This window comes from Apodemus sylvaticus, chromosome 7 (genome assembly GCF_947179515.1).
Source record: "Apodemus sylvaticus chromosome 7, mApoSyl1.1, whole genome shotgun sequence".
Taxonomy (NCBI): domain Eukaryota; kingdom Metazoa; phylum Chordata; class Mammalia; order Rodentia; family Muridae; genus Apodemus; species Apodemus sylvaticus.
The window spans coordinates 119073179-119097369 of NC_067478.1; the positions used below are offsets into that span (position 1 = coordinate 119073179).

The 24191-nt window shown below is 43.3% G+C and overlaps 1 protein-coding gene across 1 annotated transcript in view; it reads left to right on the forward strand.

Moving 5' to 3' along the window:
* Positions 1-2348: 2348 nt before the first annotated feature.
* Positions 2349-24191, forward strand: part of LOC127689836 (protocadherin Fat 3-like) — a 252583-nt gene continuing 230740 nt past the window's right edge. Inside the window, exon 1 of the mRNA XM_052189406.1 lies at positions 2349-2541. The gene's annotated coding sequence lies outside the window, so the exon portion shown is untranslated. The remainder of the gene's footprint in view (positions 2542-24191) is intronic.

Below are 24191 nucleotides of genomic sequence, written 5' to 3' on the forward strand. Positions count from 1 at the left end.
GTCAGTTTAAGGCCCTCTCCTACAACAAGTTAGTCAGTTTTACAGAAACCTCTCATGGCTTTCTTCCCTTCTTTATTCGACTATCTACTACATTTATTCACTACACTAGGATTTGTACAGGGTACTGTGGGTGGAAATTAAAGTATTATAAATCTCTTTGGTTCATTCATTAAGTTCACAGTTTTGTCACTGATGTGACCCCCATATCACAGGTATGGAGTAGATTATGTTATAAAGAAATAGATCTTTTTCTAGATACACCAAAGAGAATCCTACTGAATAAACCATTCCCCCACCCCACACACACTTTCAGAGAGTCACTTTCCCCTAGGTGGCCATGGCCCATTTCTGCCCCGTGAGTAGAGACTATTTACTACCTACACTCTGCCTGAAGGCAGGAGCCAGAGAGTTAGACAGATTTTTGCACTTATGGGTAAAGTGCCTCTGAGGCCTAAGAAAGCCTGTGGAGGGACTGGGCTCCCATAGCATCCTTGCTTCTTCAGTCACCTGGCTAGCTTCCCAGGAAGGAGATGGAAGACGGCCTCTCCTGCTGCCAATACTGCCAACTCCCTGGGCATCGCAGGAGCCATCCAGCCACCAACTGACTCTACCCAAAGTGGCTGGCTTCAGACAGTAACTCTCCTCGTCCTTCCACAGAAGTGCTAGAATGGGAAATGCTTGGTTCATTAAAAACCTTTGATGCAGTACTAGCAACCTTGGGTCAGTCACAAGGAATACACCATACCAGGAGCACATTTACAAGGCAATAGACTTTTAATGCCCAGAAAAGTGCTTGAATAAAAAATAAAATCAGAATAAAATTATGCAAAAGACATAATTGGAGAGCAGGTAACTTTTCTTCTGTCCTTTGTGACTGTGAAGCCCTGGAGAGCATCATGCTTCTGGCCTGGAATTAGTTGATGTATGGCTGGCTGTCAGTATTCCTTAGTATTCCCATTAAATGCTCAAGGCAAGTGAGCAGAGCATGCAGAGTGCTTTATGGGGCAGTCAAGGCAGTGCAGAAGGCTGCAGAAGGCTTTCAAGGGGAACCTCCCACCTACTGAAAGTGGAGGGGTTTTTAGATCCTTGAGGCCCCAGGTTTGGGAGAGGAAGACAGGAAAGGTAAATTCTAGGAGTTCTTCAAAGGGTGTGACTGAGCACAAAGACTTTTAGGAGCGACAGAATCTGCTCCCCAAAGAGAAATTCAGGACTCAAAAAAAAAGGAGCAAATGTCTCTATACAGCATGTCTGCAGGCGCATCTCTCTTGGATGTGGTGCTCAGTCCCAGAGTTCCAGGGAAGTTGCCTGGGAGAGGGTGCCCTAGGAATCCCCTGGAGTGAAAGTCTGCTTTAGACCGAGGGTGTTGCTGTGCCTCTGTGGGGGTTGGGCGGGGACGTGGCGCTGACACATGCTTACCGGGTCTGGCGGTAGTTAGGGATGTTTAGGACCTCCCAGGCTAGGAACATAGGGCAGCTCTGCAGAAGCAGAGTTTGTGGGATGGGGTGGGGTTGCCATGAATCCTCAGACTTGTGAGGATGATCCAGAAGTTAAAGGAACTAGAGGGCCCACCAGTTAGTGTTGCAAATCACCTGGCTCCCCTGAGACTATTCACTTATTCCTGTTTGAATGTCTTCACATCCCACGGTGTTTCAGATTAGGTGGGGGTGATGAGTCATGTTACTTTTTAGGCTGATTCTCTCCCACACAAAGGTGATCCCGGTAATCTGAAAATGCGTGGGAAAGAAAGGCGAGTCCGTGTGGGCAGCAGGAGGTACATACTGCGCTTCAAAGTAGCCCGAGGAGCTTGGGTAAAGCCTTGTTGGCCTCAGTTTCCTCATCTAGTCCGGAGCAGTCTAGTGCACTCCAGGCAGCACAGGGCAGATTGAGTGTGATGTGTGCGCGCTCTCTGAAAACGTCAGTCTGACCGGTGCGTTATTCCAGCCAAGCTAGGAGTGGAGGATGCCTCGGCTCTAAAATTAGTCCAGCTTCCAGGCGAGACGCCCAGAGCGTCCTCCTGCTGGCCGCCGGGTCTTCCTGCCCCCTTCCCCCTCTACTTGTCTTCGTGTGGCGCTCGGAGATCTCTGATCATCCCCCCCCCCACCCCCATCCCCCGGAGGACGCGGCTCTGCGGGAGGGAGGAGAAGACAGTGAAGCTAGGGGTTTGGCAGTGCGGCGGCGGCCGCCGCGATGGAGAACCCGGTACAGCTCCACCGCCAGCAGTAGCAGTGCAAGCTGCCGAGAGCAGACGCGAGAACCGCTCCTCCCGGCAGGCTGCGCTGTGATCTGGGCTGTGCGTTGGGACCTCGTTCCCGGGTTCTCCCACCCCTCCCGCCGCCATCCACCTCCGACTCCCCTCCTCCGCCGCCAACCCGCAGCAGTGGCGGCGTCCTGAGCGCCTAGCGCCTCCGCTCGCCTCCCAAGCCTCAGCCGGGAGCACGCGGCGAGCACTGCGGCGGAGGCGGCGGGGTGGCCAGCACGCCCAAAGCTTGAAAGGAAGACCACGGAGGACGCGCCGGGTGCAGGGGAGCATCGCTGACCGAGGTAAGGGTGCGTGAGGATTTCTAGTATGGTTATTTGGGTGCATGGTGCACCGGCTGGGGTGCACCTTTTTCAGAACAGCCTCAGCAACCTGGTTACAGAGAGGCTGTGATGGGTGCTCCGGAAAGCTAAGGCTCTCAAAGGGAGTGGGGGGAAACTTTTCACCTTGTAAAGTTCCTGCCTGGGCGCTGCCTGGAGCTGTGGTCATTACTGCTACCAGCTGGAACCCAGGGAGACTTAGCCCTGCGGCAGGAGCCAGGAAATGGCACCGGAGTTGGTTAAGTTTAGGGCTAGCAATAAGAGGAGGGAGGGCTTGCGGGTCTGTGCTTGCAGCGCTGGGTCCTCACTGAGCTTTGGCCGCTGGCTGCAGGTGGGTGAGATCAGGCAGCGATTCCGCTAGCTGGAGCTTGCAGCACTCAGTAGGAAGAGGGGCAGATGCCAATGGATGCACTTGCAGGACCCAGAGGCGCAAGTCTGGTGCGAGCTAGAGGAGGCTATGAGCGGAGCAGAGAGCCCAGCCTCCACTTCCACGGTGCAGGAAGGGTAGCCCAGGCTGTTCATCGGCCCCCTGCATACGCCTGAATCTTGTCGGGTTGTTAAAGGTTCTAAATGACAGCCGACTTTGAGCTGGTGCGACAGTTTGGCCGAGAAGCCAGGAGAGGATTTCTGTCTGTTGTTTTGACTGGAGATGGACCCGAATGCATTGGAAGAACGCGTGATTTTTGGCGGGCGTCAGGACTGGCCGTGCTATTTGAAAAGAGAATAGCGCTAGTCTGACCATCCCAGGGATGCCGAATGGCCCTTGCGGCTCCTCGTGGGCACGTTGAGGGCGCACTGTTCCGCGCCCCGAGTCCTTTCCGAAAGGTGTGGAAAAGAAACCATTGGCTCGCCGGAGTGCAATTGGGGATCATAGGGAGCTGGCTGGGGGCGGCAGAGGGGGACTGGGCAGATTTCGCATGGCGCTCGGTGAGCGAGAAGACTTGACCAGCTGGGGTCGCTGAGCTAAAATGCATCGGGCCGGGCTGGAGAAAGGTGGCGAACCCGGGTCTTTTTGGCAGTTATAATGCGGTCACTGTTTTCTCCCCCTAGCCGACTCTTGTCGCATGTGTTTTCGGAAATATTTAAACATTGTCCAAGATTAGGTTTTGCGGAAAGCAACTTACGTTGCTATTCTCTGCTGGGCTCTTGGGAGCTGTGGTGCGCTCGGAAAGGGGGTGGGATGTAGAGGGCCCGGCGTGCTAAAAGCACATCTCTTGGCTCTTGGTACCAGAGGAAAGGGGGCGCTCCTAGATGTGCGTGCTAGCGATAGCACCCACCTTGAGGTACAATAACGAGCAAGCTCGGCACTGAGCGTTTCCATAAATGAACGTGAAGGTAGACTACAGAGGCGATGAAGATGTGGAAGTGCCTGGGATCTCCCAGAAGCAAGAAGCACTGGCTTGCGGGACCGAGGGCAGCCAGCGACTCAAGCCTCCCTGATGGAGACCCACTTCGCTGCTGCTTGCGCTCGGGACCTGGATCCTTGTGGGGTATTCCGGAGTCCTCGGCACAGCGGCTAGAGGGAGGGACACTGGGCTAGGCTGAGGATGGGAGAGTCCTTTCTCTGCCTTTCCCCCCTCCCCGCCCCCAGACTCTGGCGCGTTTACTTCCAAGTTGGATCCCACTTCCCTTTACAAGTGTCAGACAAACCGCGCCAAGCACCCGCTCTCTCGCGCTCAGCCAGATGGGGGAGGGCGCGGGGCGGGAGCCGTGCGCCCACCAGGGTCGGCTCCGGAACAGCTCTCCGGAGTGGTTTCGTAGCTTTTAGGCCTTGATGTTTAAAAGGTGTATAAAGGAAAACTGCAAAGCCCATAGCACTCATGTACACTAGCGTCCCGGCCTTTTATCCTCCTTCCCATCCACACATTCATTTTCTGGCCCGGCGCTTGTCTTTTCAAAAGCGAGTTTGGGCAGTGGGAGGAGGGGCGGGAAGCTGGCCGCCAGTCCACCTCTGTGGCTTTGAGCTCTGGGCTTTGTTGCCAGGATTTGATTGCGCCCGGGCCGAGTTAAAAAAAAAAATGTAGAAAGACAAAACAGGCCAGACATACTGCAGGCGAAGCTGCCTTGATTCGGGCGATGGAAAAGGAGAATTGCCATCCAGGAACTGAGGACCCAGAGGCCAACATCTCCGAGAGTACCGGCTCTCTCGCTGCTGCACAGCCCAACTCTGGGTTAGCCAATGCTGGAGTGGGGGCGGGGATGGGAAGTGGAGGAGGGAGTTCAGTCTAATGTGGAGATTGAATCTCATCAGAAAGAAAGGGAGGAGATGAGAGAGAGAGAGAGAGAGAGAGAGAGAGAGAGAGAGAGAGAGAGAGAGAGAGAGAGAGAGAGAGAGAGAGAGAGAGAGAGAGAGAGAGAGAGAGAGAGAAATGATAAGCGCTCCTAAAATGTTCAGATCATTGCAAACTTCTACCCTCCACATCAAGCCCCTGCCCTTTTTTTTTTTCGTTATTATTAAAAATTGGACAATCGAACAGGGCGAATTAAAAAGTAAAATAATAAAAGCATGCAAGAAAAACTGGGTACCAAAAGACAAAGAGTTTTTTTTTTTAATGTGTAATTACTTCTCCTTGATATGACTTTATGTAGTAGGGTTGGTGTGAATGAGGAGTTCAGTTGTCTTTTTTTTTCTTTCTCTTAGTGTTGTATAGAGAGACAAGCTGCTTTTGAGAAATAAAGCAAATAATTAGAACCAGTTAGATCAGGAGTCCCCATTGTTGTCTCTGGGACTTGGACAATGAATGGTTTCGGAATGGGTCTCTATGCCCTGTGCACCGGGAGGAGAAAGTTCCCAGGACTGTCCATGTCTTCATATCTGAGCCATACAAAACTCCCGAGTGAGAGACAGCTGGCTGTGAGATCAGACACTGGTGAGCGGCTGGCCTGGCTCCAGCTCTCCCCAGTGCAGGCCTTTCACAGCCAGCGTTTGTTGACCGGTGAGTGACTGGCTTTCCAGCCTTGCCTCCACCCCCCTGCTTCTCTCTATTTTTATTTATTCTGGTTCCTGGCAGAGACATTTCAGGAACTTTTAAATAGTCAGGACCCAGTCAGTCTGTTAAGTAGCAGTTATGTTTGTGCTGAGCTCCTAAGGAATGAAACAAGTAGCAATAAACGGGGGTGGGGGTGGGGCACTCACTGACCTGTGTGTTGTGTGGGCATTTTGCTAGCTCACAGCTTTTGTAAAGCAAGGTTTCTTCTTGCTCACATAAGAACAGCGGCAGGCTCTGTTATCGTCTCTGCATTCTTCTCATGCTGGGGGGAAGGGATTGCTCCTAATCTAGATAATGAGTTATGTCAAACAGAAAGAAATAGACAGTAGGCATTCTGGAGAGTTATTCAAACATAACCCACAAGTCAGATGAACAACCTCATGGACTTTTTTCATGGAGTTAGGACGGACGTTTCTCTGTGCCTTGGATTTGTCCAGGCCAGTGATGGAAAGAGGGGAACCATACTAGTGTGGATGTCTGGTGTTTCCCTCTGAGTCACCTCCAGTGTTGTCCTGGTGCAAGAACATTGAGTAGAATTCATCTCCTGGGCTCAGGAAGGGATGCTACTTTATATTGCTTTATTTAATTGCAGAAGTGGTATTCGGGAACCCTGTCTTTGCTGATTGGAGAGACACTTGGATTGGAAAGGGAATTTGAAATAAAGGTACCTTCAGGTGGGTAGTCTCAGCACTCAGGTTATGGAGACGAGAGGATCAGAAATTGAAGATTAAAGTCCAAAGTAAGTTACAGGCTACTAGTCCAGGCTGACACACATAAAACCCAACCTGATCTCAAAAAGTGGAGAGCTAATAAACCCCATGGGAAAGATGAGTTTCCTGATCTTGCAGGAGAAGTGCACAGATGTTCCTATGTTTATCAACACTGAAGGGAGGAACATTAGTAGCTCAGTTACTTATTAACAAAAATGTCTAGGTTCTTTTTCTTCCTCCCTGTCGCTGTCATTTGTTCCTTTTCTTTCCTCCTCTCTGTCTCCCTTCCTTTTTCCCCCCCTTACTGTTGATTATCTATTTCTCCAAATTGTAAGAGCTGCACATTAAGACCCATGGTGGGTGTGACACTCTTCTTGGCCAAGCTGGGGATGAAAAGCTTTTCTCTGGGTGGATTCATTTGACTGCACTGGTATTTCTATGAGTATCTTCTTGTCTTATAAGCTTTCTACCCACTGACTCCATTCTCTATTTGTCTCCAAGAATCACTTCAGAGAAGTTGGCATGCCACAGATTGAATCTGGTGAGAAGACACTAAGAACTTGCCTGGTGGCTTGAACTTTTCTGTTTTAGCTTCTGACCGTCAGGTACTCATAAAATAGCAAAAGACCCATTACAGCAATTATGTACTCAGGGGGAATTTCCAAGTTAGTCTCAGTTTTAGCCTCTCCCATCACAGGAGTCATCCCGACCCCCAGCTCAGCTAGAAGGGCGGGAGTTTGAGCATTTTCCTTGTGTGATTCTGAGAAATAGAGGAGATGAAGAATTAACCTCAGAACACATGAGCCAATCTCATCATTAAAGTATTGTCCCCTGTTAGTGCAACTAGGTTGTTATACACTGATACAGAAACCTTGGAAGATGTCTTGAGAGGACCAAGGATAGATAGTCTTGCCTCAGAAAGTACCTCCTGTCTTCTTAGACACAAAGGTTATGTAGGGGAAATGGATCAGTCTTAGGACTGACTTCACTGTCTCAAGTTATGCAAAGCTATGAAGCCTCTAGGGTCATTAGCCTTTTTATTCCATTTTAATACAAGTTAACTTCACTTTCATTTGTTTCTACCTAAAATTTTCACTGTTTCTTGTATCACTTGACCACTCTTTCTTTTGTTTTATAAGAAGACCATGTTATGTGGCCTGGAAATAATATATAGCCATGCTGGCTTCAAACTGAGGGCCTTCCTCCCTCTGCCATCCAAATGTTAGGATTAAAGGTTTGTACTTCCATTCCCAGAATCCACTTACTCTTATAAGATAGAGGATAAGCCTCTATCTTATAAGATTCAAAAAATAGCTAGCTACACTCATTGCTTTGGATCTTTTGTTTCTCTTCCTGTTGTTGTGATAAAAACTCAGTCAAAAGCAATTTCAAGGAGAAACTGTTTACCAGGCTCCAGTTGCAGGCTACAATCCAGTTCCAGTTCCAACTGCAGAAGATAGGGGCAAATTGGTCACATTGTATCTCTATCAAGAGACAGAGAGCAACAATCGCTTAAGCTCAACTGCCTCTTTCATTCTCATTCATTCAAAGACACAGACCATGAAATATTGCTGTCCACATTCAGGATTGATCGTTCCATCTCACTTAACCCAATTAAGAAAATCCCGCACAGGCATTCCCACCATTTAAGGAAATCTTGCTAACCCCTCACTGAGACTCTTTCCTATGTGATTCAGATCCTATCATGCTGGCCTCTGAAAGCAACCCTCATAGCTTTGAATACTTATTGCTCCAATGGGAAGGCAGGATACAACCATGCATCCACTATGAAAATTGAAACATATCGGCAATTATTTCTGAGAAAAAAAAAGTGACAATGAGCAGGAACCTTCAGAAGCAGGGCTGGAGGCTAGGAGGTGATATAAACTTTTAGAAAGGGTATAAAGAGAACACAGTTCATTTCAATAGTGTTCTTTCTCAATGAATTAATTCTTTCATAATTTCATATATATGCATAAAATTAGATATACAGAAATTATATATACACATGAAATTATATATACATATATATGTATATACATATATATAATACTGATTGGCTTTGTGTGAACTTGACACAAGCTAGAATCATCAGAGAGAAAGGAGGCTCAGTTGAAGAAATATCTCTTCCATGAGATTCAGCTATAAGGCATTTACTCATTAGTGATTAATAGCCTATTGTTGGTGCCCATCCCTGGCTGGTGGTCCTGGGTTCTATAAGAAAGCAGGCTTAGCAAGCCATGTGAAGCAGGCCTGTAAGTGCCATTCCTCCATGTCCTCTGCATCAACTCTTTCAGGTTTCTGCTCTGCTTTAGTTGCTGTGCTGACTTCCTCCAATGACTGACGATAATCTGAAAGTGTAAATCAAATAAACCTTTCCTCCCTGACTTGCTTTTTGGTCATGGTGTTTCATGGTGATACACTAGACACACACACACACACACACACATACAAATACACACACAGTGGGTTGATTATATTCCCCACTGTTATCCCTTTTATTAGTTTTAATGAAGCCTGAATATATAAAATAGTGACTGGACAGACACTACACGGAAGGTTAGAATATTAATTGATATCCTGTGATGGATTGCAGAATTTATCCAACCCTTCCTCCATTATCTTCTTGTGGTTGTCACACTGCCAAGTGCAAAGGAAACTCTAGGGATTTGGAATGTACCGAGAAGCCTTGCTACAAGTGCATGTGGTATATTCTGAGTTCCTACCTCTCTGTAATTGAGACTTAGCCACAGACACAGAATGAGTTATAACATGGGGAATTTCGAAGGTGTTCTATACTTTACAAATTAGTTTTGTTGCTTACATTTCATCTGAAAAGACAAAAGACCAAACAGAAATAAAACCAAACAAAAAAGTCAATTAGCTGCCTTGTGATCCAGGTTCCTGTATGTGAGGGGGCTCTCCATATTCGTTAACATTGGTGATACGTGTAGGAGATGTGCACAGCATCTCTACTCATGTGCTTTTTTTCTTCTTTCATTTTCTTTGTTTCTTTCTTGCTTTCATCTGTGATTCTACTGATAAGTGCACCTTGTTAAAGGAAGCAGAGCCATAGAGACTTACCTAAGAGGAGAACTGTATCTCAAGAGTGGCCACCTAATTACAGCCCAAAGACGGGAAATTCTTCTCAACAGCATGTGAGGTCAAAAATGAGAAATGTGGAGCAGCTAAATAATGCTTCATGCTTTGAGACATAAGCCAAATTATCACAATGGCTAAATCTCACTGAATATTGCTTAACACTTATAGGCATCGCAAATCCTGACAGATGGCAGGCATTAAATTTGGGAAAGTGTGATTAACGATGGTGTAAATTTCAAGTTTGTTTGGTTTTTTGTTGTTGTTTTATTTTTTTGGTGTTTGGTTGGTTTTGTTGTTGTTGTTAATGATGTTTTGGGAGTGTCTTTTGTCTTTGTTTTTGTTTCTTTGTTTTGTAAACATGAGCTATTAGAGGGTTTGTTTTCTTTAGAAGTATAATGAAGCTATCTTGGTAGAGGCTCCTTGAGACATTTTGGAGTGCTAGAACACCTCTATTGCAGGTGATATTTTAAGTATACATGTATAAGTAATATTTTGGACTTCTGAGATCTATTTTAGGTGTAGTCTGGGCTGTGCTTGGCCATTGGTGGTATCTGAAAGACGGTAGTGACTGATATAATAAAGGAAAATTCCAGACAAGTGATTCATGAGACCCATACAAGTCAAGCTACAACTTGCTACTAACGTGACTTTAGCCTAACCTAGCTGTGGAGAACACATGCCAAAGAAATGTCCACATGAAAAGTGGCCAGATGAGCATGACCTAGTGTGTGCTTAGTATGGTAGAGAGTGGAGATGTGACTCTTTCCCACCCTTGAAGTAATGATATTTCATAATAGTCATCAGATGAATCAGAATTCGCAAGTGTGTGATATTTCCATTGGGAACCTAATGCCAATCTCAAAGGATTACAAAGGTGCTTCAGACTGGCAATAAAATAGAAACTGCCTAGAATTGACTAAAATTAAAGAATGTTGAAACCTACATAGGACTTCTCCTCCCATTGATGCTTGACAAGGCTGCCCTTGGCTACATATGCAGCTGGAGCCATGTGTCCTTGGTTGATGGCTTAGTCTCTGGGAGCTGTGGAGACTTGATAGATTCTCCAGAGTAGGGAAATTATGAGCAGGGAGGTGGGAGAGGGGTGGTTGGAGAAACACCATCATAGAAGCAGGGAAGGGAGGATGGGATAGGGGGCTTACGGGGGGGGGGGGGGGAACCTGGAAAGGGGATAACATTTGAAATGTAAATAAAGCACACATCTAATAAAAAGAGAAAGGAAATAAAAAGAACCTTTGAAATAAGAAGAAGAATGCTGGAGCATGGTACCCACACTGAGATGCTCTACACAATGGTTTAACTAGTGAACAGGGTTGGGGTTTATTGACAGGAAGCCTTTGCAGATGCACATCCCACTCAGGCAGAAGTTCTTCATTTTTTGGGTCTTCTCAGCTGTTACAATTTAACCATTTGCCGTGTTGCCTTTATGACTTCAAACTTGTGCTTTCTCCTTTCTTCCTTCCCACTTGCTCCTTTTCTTCTTTCTCTCCTGTTTCTTTTGTTCTTCCTCCTCTTCCCACTTCATTTTTAACTTTGCAACAGTTTGAAATAATGTTCCTCGTCTTGAAGGCTACTCCCAAACAGAAAGCATAGATGTCTCCTAACACTTCAGTCACCTAACACAGGTCTCTAAGCAACTTCAGTGCCTTTAAGGGGGGACTAGGTCTGCAAAGCAAAGCAAGAGCAGAGTGTTGGTAGAATTTTTATTCTAGCAAATCAGAAGTAATTTATGGTAATAATTTCATATCTGTGATGACAGATTCTGTGTTATATTTAGTTGATGGCATCGTTTCTATCCAGTTTTACATTTTTCTGCATCTTTTACGATTGTTGGTTGATGGTTTAGTGGTTCAAATCCCTTTTATTCCTGGTTGTTGGCAAGAAAAACTTTCCAGTCCTATAGGATATTGGAAAATTCTTTTACTTTTATCCTTGTGGGGCATATTTCTTTTTGACATGCCCCTGATGATCCTAAGTACTTAATCATGCTGCCGTTGGTGAAGAGAGACCTTGGGAATGCCAGTAGCAAGCAAGAAAAGGAGAAGGTGGCTTTTAAATAGAGGACTTCAATGGCTGCTTCCAATCTAAAATCTGATGTCCTCTGTACTAGGACATTACTGTGAACAGCTAATTCTTGAACACTTTTCAGTTGATCCTCCCAGGTATATCCTCTAACTTGAAACTGTTTAAAAGCAACTCAGCATTCCATCTGTCTTGTAGAGCTTGTAGATCATCTACAGTCTGGTTGAACTAAGAGCACATCACACTGTTAGTTAGGCTGATGATATGTTCTGGTTCTTCACACCCACAACCTTGTTGGGGAAAGCATGTTTGGGGCACATTTTATCTGGGACTAATGTTTTTTCTTGGTACATGTTGAACATGTTACCTAATTCTTCAAAAATATATCTTTCTAGTCTATGATATTTATCTATTAAGAAAAAGGAAAGGCATCTTTGTATGAACCTGCTTGGGAAGATGGGGAATTGAAGAAACACTGGCTTGTAAGGCACTAGATTTTTACAAAGAGGCAGGAAAGAGATTTGACTCAACTTGGATAAGGAAATTTGGTAATGTAGATATTTGAATCAGACATATAAGGTAACACATTTCTTAGATGGCCTTGAATTCTACCAAGTGATTAGATTATTGTTTCCAAATTTGGAAGAATAGATTCTGTGCATCTAATTTCTTGGGTTAATCACATTATTTCTAAACTGTGTTCAGCAGTGTACACATTAGATACAATTTACACTCTGTATATTTTTGTTAAATAGTAGAATTAATAACATAGTATACCTTTTCACTAAATGGGGAATAAGAGAGAGGGGAAATGGTATTTATGAGATTTTCCTTTTCAGTGCTCATCAGTGTTTATTATAGCAATCAATGTGAATAAGCCTAAATTACTTTTATACAATAGCTACATTATCAAATGTTGAGCATACATCACATTTTTTCAAAGCAAATCATATTTTAAATGTACTCAATTAGGGAAACCTCACAGTCTGGAAAACTACTTCTTAAAGTAAAGAATATTTTATCTCACAATTATCCATCTGTTTCTTAAGTTTAAATTGCAGACATTAAGTTTCTTAAAGAGAAGCAAGTGTGTAAGCATTGTGGAAATATATTTTCCTTCAAATATGTGATATTTGGGAAGCATTTGACCTTTATCTTCCTCTTCAAGTAAAAGCATCAAAGTGGAGAGCAATTGGGGAAAACAAGGCAGATGAATCTCTGTGAGCTTAAGGCTGGCCTGGTCTATGAAGGGAGTTTCAGGCCAGCCAAGGATAACTAGCAAAACTGTCCCAAAAGATAAAACGTCCATCTGGTTTGTAGAGATACTGAGAAAATGGTAAACTTTGAGACTATCTGGACAGTGATACTAGAATGATTTGACCCAGGATGACCTCTCTGGCTTTGTCAGGATTCTTGTAAAGACATGAAATAAGATCGGTCCTCATCTTAGTCTGTGTCGTTTCTACATTGATCTTTTTGAGTCCTTGTGCTCTCCTTTTCTCACGTTCTTCCCTGGTCACTTCTTGATCAGGTTGTCCCTTCCCAGGCCCCATGGCTGCTGTCCAGAGGCCCGTGCCCTCCAGATGGTCTTGTGCCCAAGTTTTTTCATGACTGGCTAATCCCTGGGTCCCCAGGAAGGTCCTGTCTACACTTCCGTACTCTGTGTTCTCACATCTCTGTACTCAGGTCCTAATTACACTCTATAAAAACTTGAATGTTCATGATATGAAGCGTTAGTTATTTTAGGTTTGGGATTTACTTAATTTCTGATTTTGTACATGGAATTAAGTTTCATGGAGTTGACTTTTCCACTCATGGTGTTATGCCAGCATTCAATGATCAAGATTTTGAAGAATGTCAGCCTTCCAGTGGACTCAACTTTTTTATTACAGCGGCCCTTTATCACAAGTCTCATAGTGATATAGCAATGTGGTGCCCCTCCATGCAGCAGCACCCTTTCCCGGATTCAGCGGCATATCTCCTGTCTTTGGTGTCATACTAGCATTAATATCTTAGCATAATAGCCTTTTCAGTTTTTAGTGTTTAAAGTTGAATGATTGTTTATATTCATTTCGGCTTTCACTATTGAACATATATGGTCAGGTATTAAAATTTATTGCTGTAAGGTGACAGTATGTCCTGTTCTATGCAGGATGAGTATTTGAAATCCACATTTTGTATTTGAAAGAAAAGTTCTTAAGCATATGTGCTCAGGTCTTATTGACTGATCGATCAGAACTACGATGATTCTCTGAATGTTCTCATTCAGTGTGGTGAAGGCAACCAAGGAGGCAGGCGGGTATGCGTGTGTCTGGCCATTTTTCAAGAGCACCACATTGTTTGCAAGAATGTCCCAATACAAGAATTATCTACCTTACAGTGTGCTCTTCTGGAGTGTGGTGTTCAGAAGTTAGAATACCTCTCAGAGGTAAGCTGTCTCTCTATGTCAGGAACATCAACACATAGTCACAGTCAAGAAGGTTATGCCTGGAGGTCTTATTAATTAGTATTTGAACATTGCAACACTTGGAAATGCCGTGGTTACTGTCTACATGCTCCATAAGGGGTTAAGGTATTTCAGTGCACACTGAGAATTAGTAACCAGTCCTGACATTTTGGGCAGGAGAACCTGGCTTTAGGAGGTGACTGTACAGTGTCTGTGTATCACTAACGTCACATTCATGTAAATGAATTTAGCATTGACATGGCATTTAGTAAAAGAATCAACCTAAATTCACATCTCATTAATTTAAAAATCTATTCTTCTAAAATATTATACTGCAGTCTAGGCATAATCTGAGGACCAGGACATTCAAATCAACATAAGAACAGGTATGTGTCTTGGGAATGTTCAAATATACAAAATGTTCAATAACTGATTCTTTAATGAATGGAAATTGGGAAAGATTGTCTTTCAGATACTTTGTCATTCTTTGAGCTTAACAAACAAAATCTCACTAATATCAACTCTGTGAGAGTGTGAGAAATAGGCAATGCTCTTAAATTTTTAAGTGAATTGTGTTTACCAAGAATTGGCTTGAAGGTGTATCTAGCATAATATATGATAATAAACTTAGGTAAGTTTAGATTCCTGAGTCTCGCCACTTAGCGTTCACTCACAGCTCAGTGTCGGAACTGTGGATGGGGAATGAGAAATGTGTTCTTTCTGGGAGGATTTTCTGAAATGAGCGGATGGTGAGTTGGACTCTGAAGATCAGCGTTGCACACTCATGCGCCTCTTGGTTTGGTTTAATTGTGGAGCATGTGTTTTACGAGCCATACTCTGTACGTGTCCATAGGCAGCTGAGAGTGAGCGAGAGGGCACACACAGGCTGGTGGAGGCAAGTGCCAGTGCCGATTTTCCCTATTAACTCACAAGGCCTGCTGGGCAGCAGCAGGCATTACAGATACTTAATTGTGTGCTAGGTAAGCCTGGCACCACTCCAACACCCTGCTGGACAAAGAATTACACTAATCAGCTGGGATATACTGCATGTATTGATTAGAGTTGGATTTTGTTATGCAAAAGAAAAAGAAAATCCTTATAAATAGTGGGAAAGTAATGGAGAGTAATTAAAAAGGCAGAGAGTTAATTTGCAGGCCTTTCCACGAAAGGGCATTTGAGCCCTTGCCTCCATGCCGATTTCCGGGCAGGCAGTACTGGTCTGAGTGCTGAGTCTAAATGGTATGATCAATGTTATCACTCAACTGGAAGGAGACTGTATGGGCAGACTGCATCAATGGCTCAGTGGTGACGGAGATCCAACAGTTACTTCTTGATGGCTTTACTGACGGAAGTACTCCCTTTTTTGTTTGTTTGTTTGTTGTGGGTTTTTTATTGTTGGGTTTTTTTTTTTTTTTTTTTTGGTTTACGACATGTTATTTTTCTTGGTCTTGCTAATACCTTTTACTTATTATTAGTGTCTGTCAGAACTGATTCCCAGTAGGCACTGGTGAGGTAGCAGTGATTGCTGCATACTCTCCAAAGCTCCAGCCCAGTCAGACTTTGCATCCCTCTTCCTATTGCTCAATAGGCATTGTGATAATTAAAGTGGGACACTGGAAAATTATAGCCATGGATAATATATTTACGTCATTTGTTCCCTCCTGAAGCCCTCCCCTTTGATAGTTCTTATCACAACAGACTCCCAGTGCATATTTGTGAAATGGATTAATGTGTGGTTCTGGGATAATTCAGATTTAGGTAGTGTTTGGGAGATATTCAAGAATTCTTCTCTGACATTTTGAATGGCAGCTGTAGAAAAGGGAGATCCAGGGGACAGGAGAAGTGGCTGCCTTGTTTTTATTCTTTAATGTTTCTGGTCTGAGTTTATCATCACCTGTGTTCCCCGAGATGCATGCTGTTGTCTTCACTGTGCAGAGGACAATGGCATGGGTAGGGACAGATGTAAGGTCACACCTTTTTGCATTCAGGGTCAACATGGGATCTACACAAAAGCCCTCATTCTTTCTATCAGCATCTGGGCTAAAGCTACAAGTTAGACCAAGGCACATGATAATGTTTGCATTCCAATATAATTTGGAAATTTAATAGGATTCAAATTTCAAGTGGTTTTCATACTATTGTATTGTTCATGTACTGCTTAAGCCAGGTTCTGGTGACCACAATAGTCAGAACTAGATAAGAAGCCCTGTCAGTATGTGCTGAAATGTCCCTTATAGCAGTTCTCAAATGGTGGGTTGTGAGCCCTGTCCGATGTCCTACACATCAGCTATTTACGTTATGATCCATAATGATAGCAAAGTTACAGTTAGGAAAAAGCAACAAAATTCTATGGTTGGGGGTCACCACAACATGAGGGACTGTATTAAGGGCCACAGCACATATGTGGAGAGAAACTTAGTGTGATAATGGTTATACTGAAGATAATCGTTGAGGGTTGAGCATTCTTCTTTCGAAGAAAAAGAGATAATTTTATAGTCTTTGGGTAGAAGGAATGGCACTTTAATTTTTTTTAATCTATCAAAATATTCATTTCATCTCCATTGCTTTTGACTAAACTGGTACACCTCCTGTCTTGAGAGAGACCTTTGGTATTTCAGCTTGGAAGCCAGTGATAGGAATCTGGTTGGAGGGACTGCAGGAGACCGCATGGTGACTTGATGTGACCTTGGATTCTCAGGACTGGGGAAGTATTCATACTATTGTTGTGGCTCTTGGAAATCTGGGTCCAGGAAGTCTGCACAGAACAACTGTGCTTTCATCTTAGGAATCACAAGGGGCAATTTCATAAATCACGGCTTTAATATGAGATAGCTTGAGACAGGGAGGATGCACCTAAAGGATCTTGAGTAACAGAACAGTTTGAACTGCCCTGCTGGTCAGCTGGTCCTCAGTTTCTAGGAAACTATGGAAAGGGGTTTCTTTACAATATTGCTTAAAGTGACTCAAAACTTTTGGACATTGCATCTGTACTGTTCCCACCAGTATTTGCATTTATGAATATCAACTAATGTTGACAAGAACCTTCTGTGTATATTTCCTAGTCTACTTCCTAAAGATCTCTAGGTTCATATTGTTTCTCTCTCTGCTTTATAGATGGGATACTGAAACACACAGGGAGAGCTGGGCAAAGTCTGAGTTCTATTGTTAAGATTTGGCTAAGAGGCATAGAAGTTATAGATTCTGTGATGGACCGATGAGTGTGGTGTGGAAGAGGAGCGGGTTTGTAAGAGTTAGAGTCAGGATTCTACCCTAGGTCTTCTGAACTGTGGTTCTATTGGGCCCTCATCTTGACTATAGAGACAGAAACCCAGGGAAACAGATGCTTTCTCTAGACTACATACACATTTGGGGTGTGAGTACATGTAAGCCATGGTATGAATTGTGTGGATAGAAATATTTCCCCAGCTTTCTCAGGGTTACTGAGACCAAACTCAGAAATAGGAATCATCAAAATTTATTCAGACTCTTACATGAATGTGTGGTCTTCCAAAATGAAGATCACAAAACCTAAGGACCGTTCTGTCTGCTGTCTTTCTGCCTGTCTACTTGCCTACCTGTCTCTCTCTCTCTCTATCTCTCTCCCTCAACCTATCTCCCTCTCCCTCACCTCTAACCTCTCCCTCCCCCTATTCTTCCTAATTTAGAGGTGATTAAGAATGTACAACTTCGTGGATTTATGGTCTCGTGGTAGGAGACTGAGCCAGGGATAACGATAGAGGCCTATTTCTTCAGATTCTTCTTGACCAGCCTCTCTAGGTTTCTTTCTTTTATGAGGTTGTATGCCTCTCTACAATGTAGGTCAGAAAAACCCTTATGGCCAGGTCCTACATAGGAAGGTGGGGAACTTAGACTTACATTGCTGAGTTTTGAGGCTAGCTTTGATGATGAAGGTATGAACACCTAGGGAAAGAGGAATGTTCACCTCTGTGACCTACTTGGGGAAAGAGACAGTAGGAATTTAGAGACCTTCCCTACCAAGACTCTTTCAGTGCCTTCAAGTTCAAGTTCATTTCCAGGCACTTTCTTTTGAGGTATTCTGTTATAAGCTGCAATTGTTTTCTACAATTTGAGTGTACATTCAGGACATCTGTTAGCACACTCCGTTCCCCTAGAGAGTCGCAGTATACATGTTCTCTTCTGGACATGCCTTTGCCCTTCTAGGTCATGTGACTGCACAAAAGCAAGGAGATGTTAAAGAGGCTCTAATACACATGGTGTCCCCTCTACCTAAGGAATCTTTATCCCCTGACTTTAGAGTCATGTCTAAAAAAATGAGCCATGGATTCCCAGTGCCTTGCTTGAGGTTCCTTGTGATTATCTTGTGTAGGAAGATGAAAATCTGCTGGGCTTTGTTTTGTTTTTTGTTTATAGATTCTCAGATGAATATAAACTTAAAAAATAGAAGATAAAATTGTAGAAAATTGTAGTAGCTTGATTAGGAGTCTTATTTGCATAAAAGAATCTTTGAAAACAATTACTCTGTGGCTTTAGACCCTGCTTTTTCTGACTTTCCTCTTATCTGGTCCAAGGTCATTACTAAAAGGCTTCCTGTTTCATGGGAGAGGACTTACTGAAATATTAATCTCATTGCCTGAAGTAGATTCATAATGTCTGGTGAATAATTTGAGGTCCTATCAAAATCACTCAAGTAAGAGTTGTTACTTATGCATTTGGAAGGGTGGCATAGAAATTTGAGGTCTTTTACTTGACATAGAGACAGAAAAGCATAAACACTCATATATTCTCTAGTGAAACAACCTTATCTGGGTAGGTGCTTGTCCAAGACATTATGAAGCAGAATAAGTTTTTTTTCCTTTTAATTGTACATTAAATTTCATGCCTAGAACTTGGAGAGAAATGAACTTGTGATATTTTAAGCTTGGAAACATTTTTGTTTGTTTGTTTGTTTGTTTATTAGGAAATCACAGATTTGAATATTTTGTTGAATGTCTTTGCCATTTGTCGTTGCCTGTACAATGCTGCTACTCCTTGTCCCTTTCATCACATTAGCTCTGTGAATTGACAGGCAATGGCATTCTTCAACAGTAGGGGTAAAAGTCCCCACTCCCCCTTGTTAGTATTTAACAATAATAATACTTGCAAGCACAGTCCTTAGAATAAAATAGACAAAACCCAAACAAACCCTGGATGTGACGGAAAGCTTCTGCATGCTTATACAAAACAGCCTCGGGCAGCAACAGAGACGCTGGAAGTGAGTTTGGCTCGTCTTATTGACATATTGGCTTGTCTGTTTGTGAGCAGACATGCATTATCCTTGGCAACTTACCTGGAAACATCCTTGAAAGTTTGCATTGCCCTTCCTTTCAGTTGCTCATGTTCACAGAATGACTGAGTCTGGGCAAATGGTAGTGCAGTCCATTTTACACACGTCTCCCCAGACCCACTGCTGGAATAATTTTGTTTTTACTTTAGAAGGCAGTTTTGCTTAAAGTCACAACAGAATGAAGCAGGCTTAGAGACAGACAGCGTTGCTTTGTGGCATCTCATTGCTATGCAAATGAGATTCAAGGAGGTCATCCCTTTAGCAGTTGCTCTGGCCCTGGTGTCTACTTGATATTCCTTGGCCAAACTTCCTAGGCATTCATTACTGAGCAATCCTGGATATTTAACTCTTTGCTGGCTTTAGGCTGGCAGTTAGAATGCATTTCACAGTGCTTTGATGCCCACCCCACCCCCAGGCCCGGAACCTCCTCTCAATGCATTTCTGTAGAAAATGGAGAGTCCATACTTCTATGATACAATTGCTTGTGCTTGGCAAAGACAGGATTGCTGAAGTTCACTTGTGAAGTTTCTTTTACTGTATCAAGTATTTTAATCATTGTTGTATAACATAACTCTCGATCGATATTTTATTCATTCACATCTGCAAAGTGTTCTCACAGATTTTTTTTTTTTTATAGAACAATGTATGCCTATGCTGGTAAAAGTTCCCGAATTACTTAAATTACATGCTCTGAAATTCAAATTTGATTTCAATTGATTTGGCAGGAGCATTAATGGTAGACAGTAAAGACGCTGGCCTCCCATGTTAGTTCAGTAAGAACTGATGACTTGCAGTGAGTTCAGGTTGCTGTTGGGGCTTATCTGTATAGTTATAGTATTAATCAATCAATGTTTGCATTCACTCAAATAATAGGGAGCTTTGGTTTAGTTGTTGATTTCTCTTCATGATGCTGAGAATTGAAAGTAGACCCTTGCACAAGAGGAGAGCGTTTGACCACTGAGCTGTATTGCCAGTCCCAATGGGTGTGCCCTTGAGGTGGTCTGTCTGCTTTCTCTTGTGATCCATGTTGAAAGCACCTTCCCAAGCTTGGAAAGCAGCCCTGTCTGAGGTGACAGCAGTTAGCATTATTGCAATAGTAAACTTCATTTGCACACCTGCAGACACAAAGATGTCTAGGAGTTTAGCTTGCACACACATTGTACCGAGAGTAAAACGTGGCTTGTACTGGCTATGAAGCATTCGGAACCATACATGAGGAACACTGAATGAGCAATGTCTCCCCCACATTCAGACGAGGTAGCCATTGAGAGCAGCGGAAATGTTATAATACACAAATTCTAGCGCTGGGATTTAACTGACTCTTCAGGGATTAGGAAGGCAGCTCTGGATTAAGTATTGAAATATATTTTTAAAACATCCTTTAGGATGCTATGCATGGCTTTTATAAATCTTATTAAAAGTGCCTTATCTAAGTGTCTGCTGGAGATGAGGACTGCCCAGACAGCTGATAAAGACAGGTTATCTTGAATTCTGCTGAGAGGGGCATTACTCCACAGTTTTAATGAAGGGCATTAGAAAATGACTAGCGATTGAAGAAGTGGAAACATATTAAATAGCTATATAAGTGTAATCTTTGAAGTAAAAGTTTAAAAGCACCATTTAGTCTGGCTCCCCACCTGTTCCCAGCTTTTTACTATCTCACACATATCACTCATGTAAGACTACCTGACATAGTCTGCTTGCTGGGTGCTAGCAGGTCAAGGAGATAAACAAAGCAATTGCTCTTAAGGAACCAAGTCTTGGGGGATAAGATAAAGCCTAAAGATAAAGATCAAGAGCTAGAAGGACAGCAGGACACTTCACACCAGACCTGGGGAAGGTGAGGGCAACCCTATCTCAGTAGGGAAAAAAGTACTTGGAAAGCAAAATTTGCTACTCCTTGATATATCTAGATATTGATATTTCTATCCCAGTCTTAGAAGGCTGAGTCAGGATGATGAGTTTGAGTTTAGCCTAGGCTACAAAATGAAGCTCTGCCCCAAAGCTAGCCAACAAATGGACAAATAAATGAAAAATGAATCAATTAGCAAATAAAGTGCTGGTCTTTTCAAGCAAGAAGAGCAGAGTTAAGGGCCAGAACTCAGGTAAAAGAACGAGGAATCATGGTACATTCTTGTAATGTGAAGAGAGGTGGGGACAGGTGGATCACAGGGACTTGCTGCACGGCCAGTCAAGTCTAAACTGCAAAGACTCAGTGAAAGACTCAAGAAACAAGGTAGACAGCTCCTGACTAATGGCTCTGAAGGATGACAGCATTGCTCTGCGTGGACAAAGCTGTGGAAAGGAGCAGACGGGCTCACAGTTAAGTTTGTATAATTAGATTCAAATAAATGTTATTTGGAGGTTTTTGTTTTTGCTACTGTCTTTGTTGTTTTCTTATTGTGTTCAAGTCTTTTTCTTTCAAGCAGTAGCTTTCAATCTTCCTAATGTTGTGGCCTTTTAATACAGTTTTTTAAGCATTTTACTGTAATTTTCCTACTGTTATTTATATATATATATATATATATATATATATATATATATATATATATATATAGGATGTGCAGGATATCTGGTATGTGATGCCCATGTGCAGAACAACAGTTCTGAAGCTACCTTAGAAGCTATTTTACATGTATAGGAGTTGAATTTATAAGACAGTCTGAGAAGATTATAATTTGAGAACACGTCTCTAGCCAAGCCGCAGTTTACCCTGACACTGGCCATCACCTCTTTCGTATGGTCCTCCTCTGCCTCACCTTTGATGCTGACACTGGGGTGTTAGACTAGAATCTACCAACACTGCTTAAACGAGAATAAACTAAGTTGAAAGTCCATGGTAGATAAAAGAATAAAGTATGCTTTCCATGTTTCTCTGGTCTTCTTTCCATGTTCACAAATGACTTCATTGGATGTGTTCGGGCTCAGTGAATTATAACAGCCACAGGTTTTCTTTTGGGACTTTGGGGATAAGCTCTAAAATTGAATTTGCATGGAGCTAGATGGAAATGGTCTTTGCAGAAGGCTTGATAGGAAAATTCCTTCCTTTCTGTTACAGGAAATTGTCTTTTTCCTAAAGAGTAAACTTCCCTTGGCCTATTGTTGTAGAAGCCGGCTGCTTTGTTTCAAAAAGCACTGGTTAGCATGGTGTCTTATGTTCTCTATTGTCGAGGATGTTAGCAAATACAGCCTGAAGGTTTCTTCCTGGGTCCCTATTCTTCTAATGGGGTAAAACACTACGAGATGGGCTGTGGTAGCGAGCTGCACCAGTGGCTTGAACTGAACTTTAGATCCTGATTTCAAACCATGAAATATTCATTGTAAATCATTTTTTAGACAGCAGAGCCAATCTTTATTAAAATGCCCTAAAATAGAAAGCCTCACCCATGTGCCTACTCACTGTGTTTGGTTTACAGGGAGGACCGGGACACTGTGCTCTTTCCCTGCATAGGCTCAGTTGAAAAGTTTCTCTCAGTCTAAGCACTCTCCACTCTCCTATAGAGTTAGGATCACCTCTTTCTGAGAAATTTGGTTGTCTAATTACTTATATATGTATGTGTCTATGTGTGCATATATGCATAAGTGTAGTGTGTACAGAGTCCAGAAGAGGGCATCCTATTCTGTGCTTGTAGTTTTTTGTCAATCTGCTGCAGAAGAGAGTCACCTGGGAAAAGGCAGGCCCAGTTGATTTATCTGCATCATATTGGATGGACAGCCCCTGTGTAGATCATGTCTTACACCATAAAGGGCCTTCTGAGTGCCTAAGTCAAAGCCCGGTAGAAATGTTGAGTTGTTAATTGGAAACACTAATAAGTTGCACAGCAGTTCATTTTGACTTATGAAATGGCACCAGGTGTCTTCACTTGGCCGCTGCGGATGGTTTAGAATTCTTCCAATTCAAGGCTCCTTGAAATGGCGATCCTCAGAATCTCACTCCTTAGTCTCTGATTTAATAGGTTTAAGGTAGAACTTAAAGAGTGTGTTCTCAAGGTTCTGATTAACATCAACGCTGATGTTCTAGGGCTTCTTTTTGCATGTCACAGTAAGGACTATAGAGGAGACATGGCCTATGTCTTTTGTAAAGGGCCAGAGAGAACACATATGCTTGGTTGACCATGATGCCTTCATGATTTTATAACTCTGCTTTGCTTAAAAGCAGTCACTGATAAAAACAGAAATGAAGGATTACGGCTGTTTCAATAAAAATTTATTGCAATTGACCTGTTTGGGCAGCAAATTTTGCAACATCTGCCTGATAGTGAGAAAACATGGTCATTGAGGCTTGGGGTCTGGAAAAATCCAATTGTAATAATTATTAGGGCAGAAGGGCAATTGTGTGTGACAATGTGAGAGGCAGGGGAGCAGACATCCATTCAAAGAAAGATGGACTGCCTCCTGTCACATGGTGGTCACACACACACACACACACACACACACACACGAGTGGGGGAAGCTGAAGAAGACCATTGAGTCTGGCATATAGATCAGTACCATTTACTGAGCAGTCTCAGTGAATTGGTGGGAAGGGATTTCGTCCAGAAAAAGAGGCCATAACAAAAGGCAGAAGCAGCAAGTTTTGAATATTCTTCTAAGAAAGTTGGCATGAAGGAAAGGAAGGGGCAGGGCAAAGCTTAAGGACAAAGCTGGTCCAGGAAAGCAGGCAAGCATGGTTTTAGAGAGGAGAAAGGATGGGTGGAAGCAGAGGCCAGGTACAAGCGTGTTACCTCTTCAGCAAATGGGGCCTTAGGATCTCTGCAGCCTGTGCTGAAAAGAAGGGAAAGTTACAAAGAGGAAATGAAGAGTGTTCTCCAGGATCAGGGCTGAGACGGGCTAGGAATTCCGCAGACTTCCTAGGAGATCATGTCCTCTGTTGACTTGAGAACTGGGTGCTGAAAGCTGCAGCAAGGCCAGAGCTGGTGGGGATTACTCCAGCAGGCAAGGTAAGAACAGGAGAGGAGAAGGCAAAATAAGGGAACTCTCAGCTGACTGTGAGAAAGCACCTGGCTAAAGAATCTAGTGTG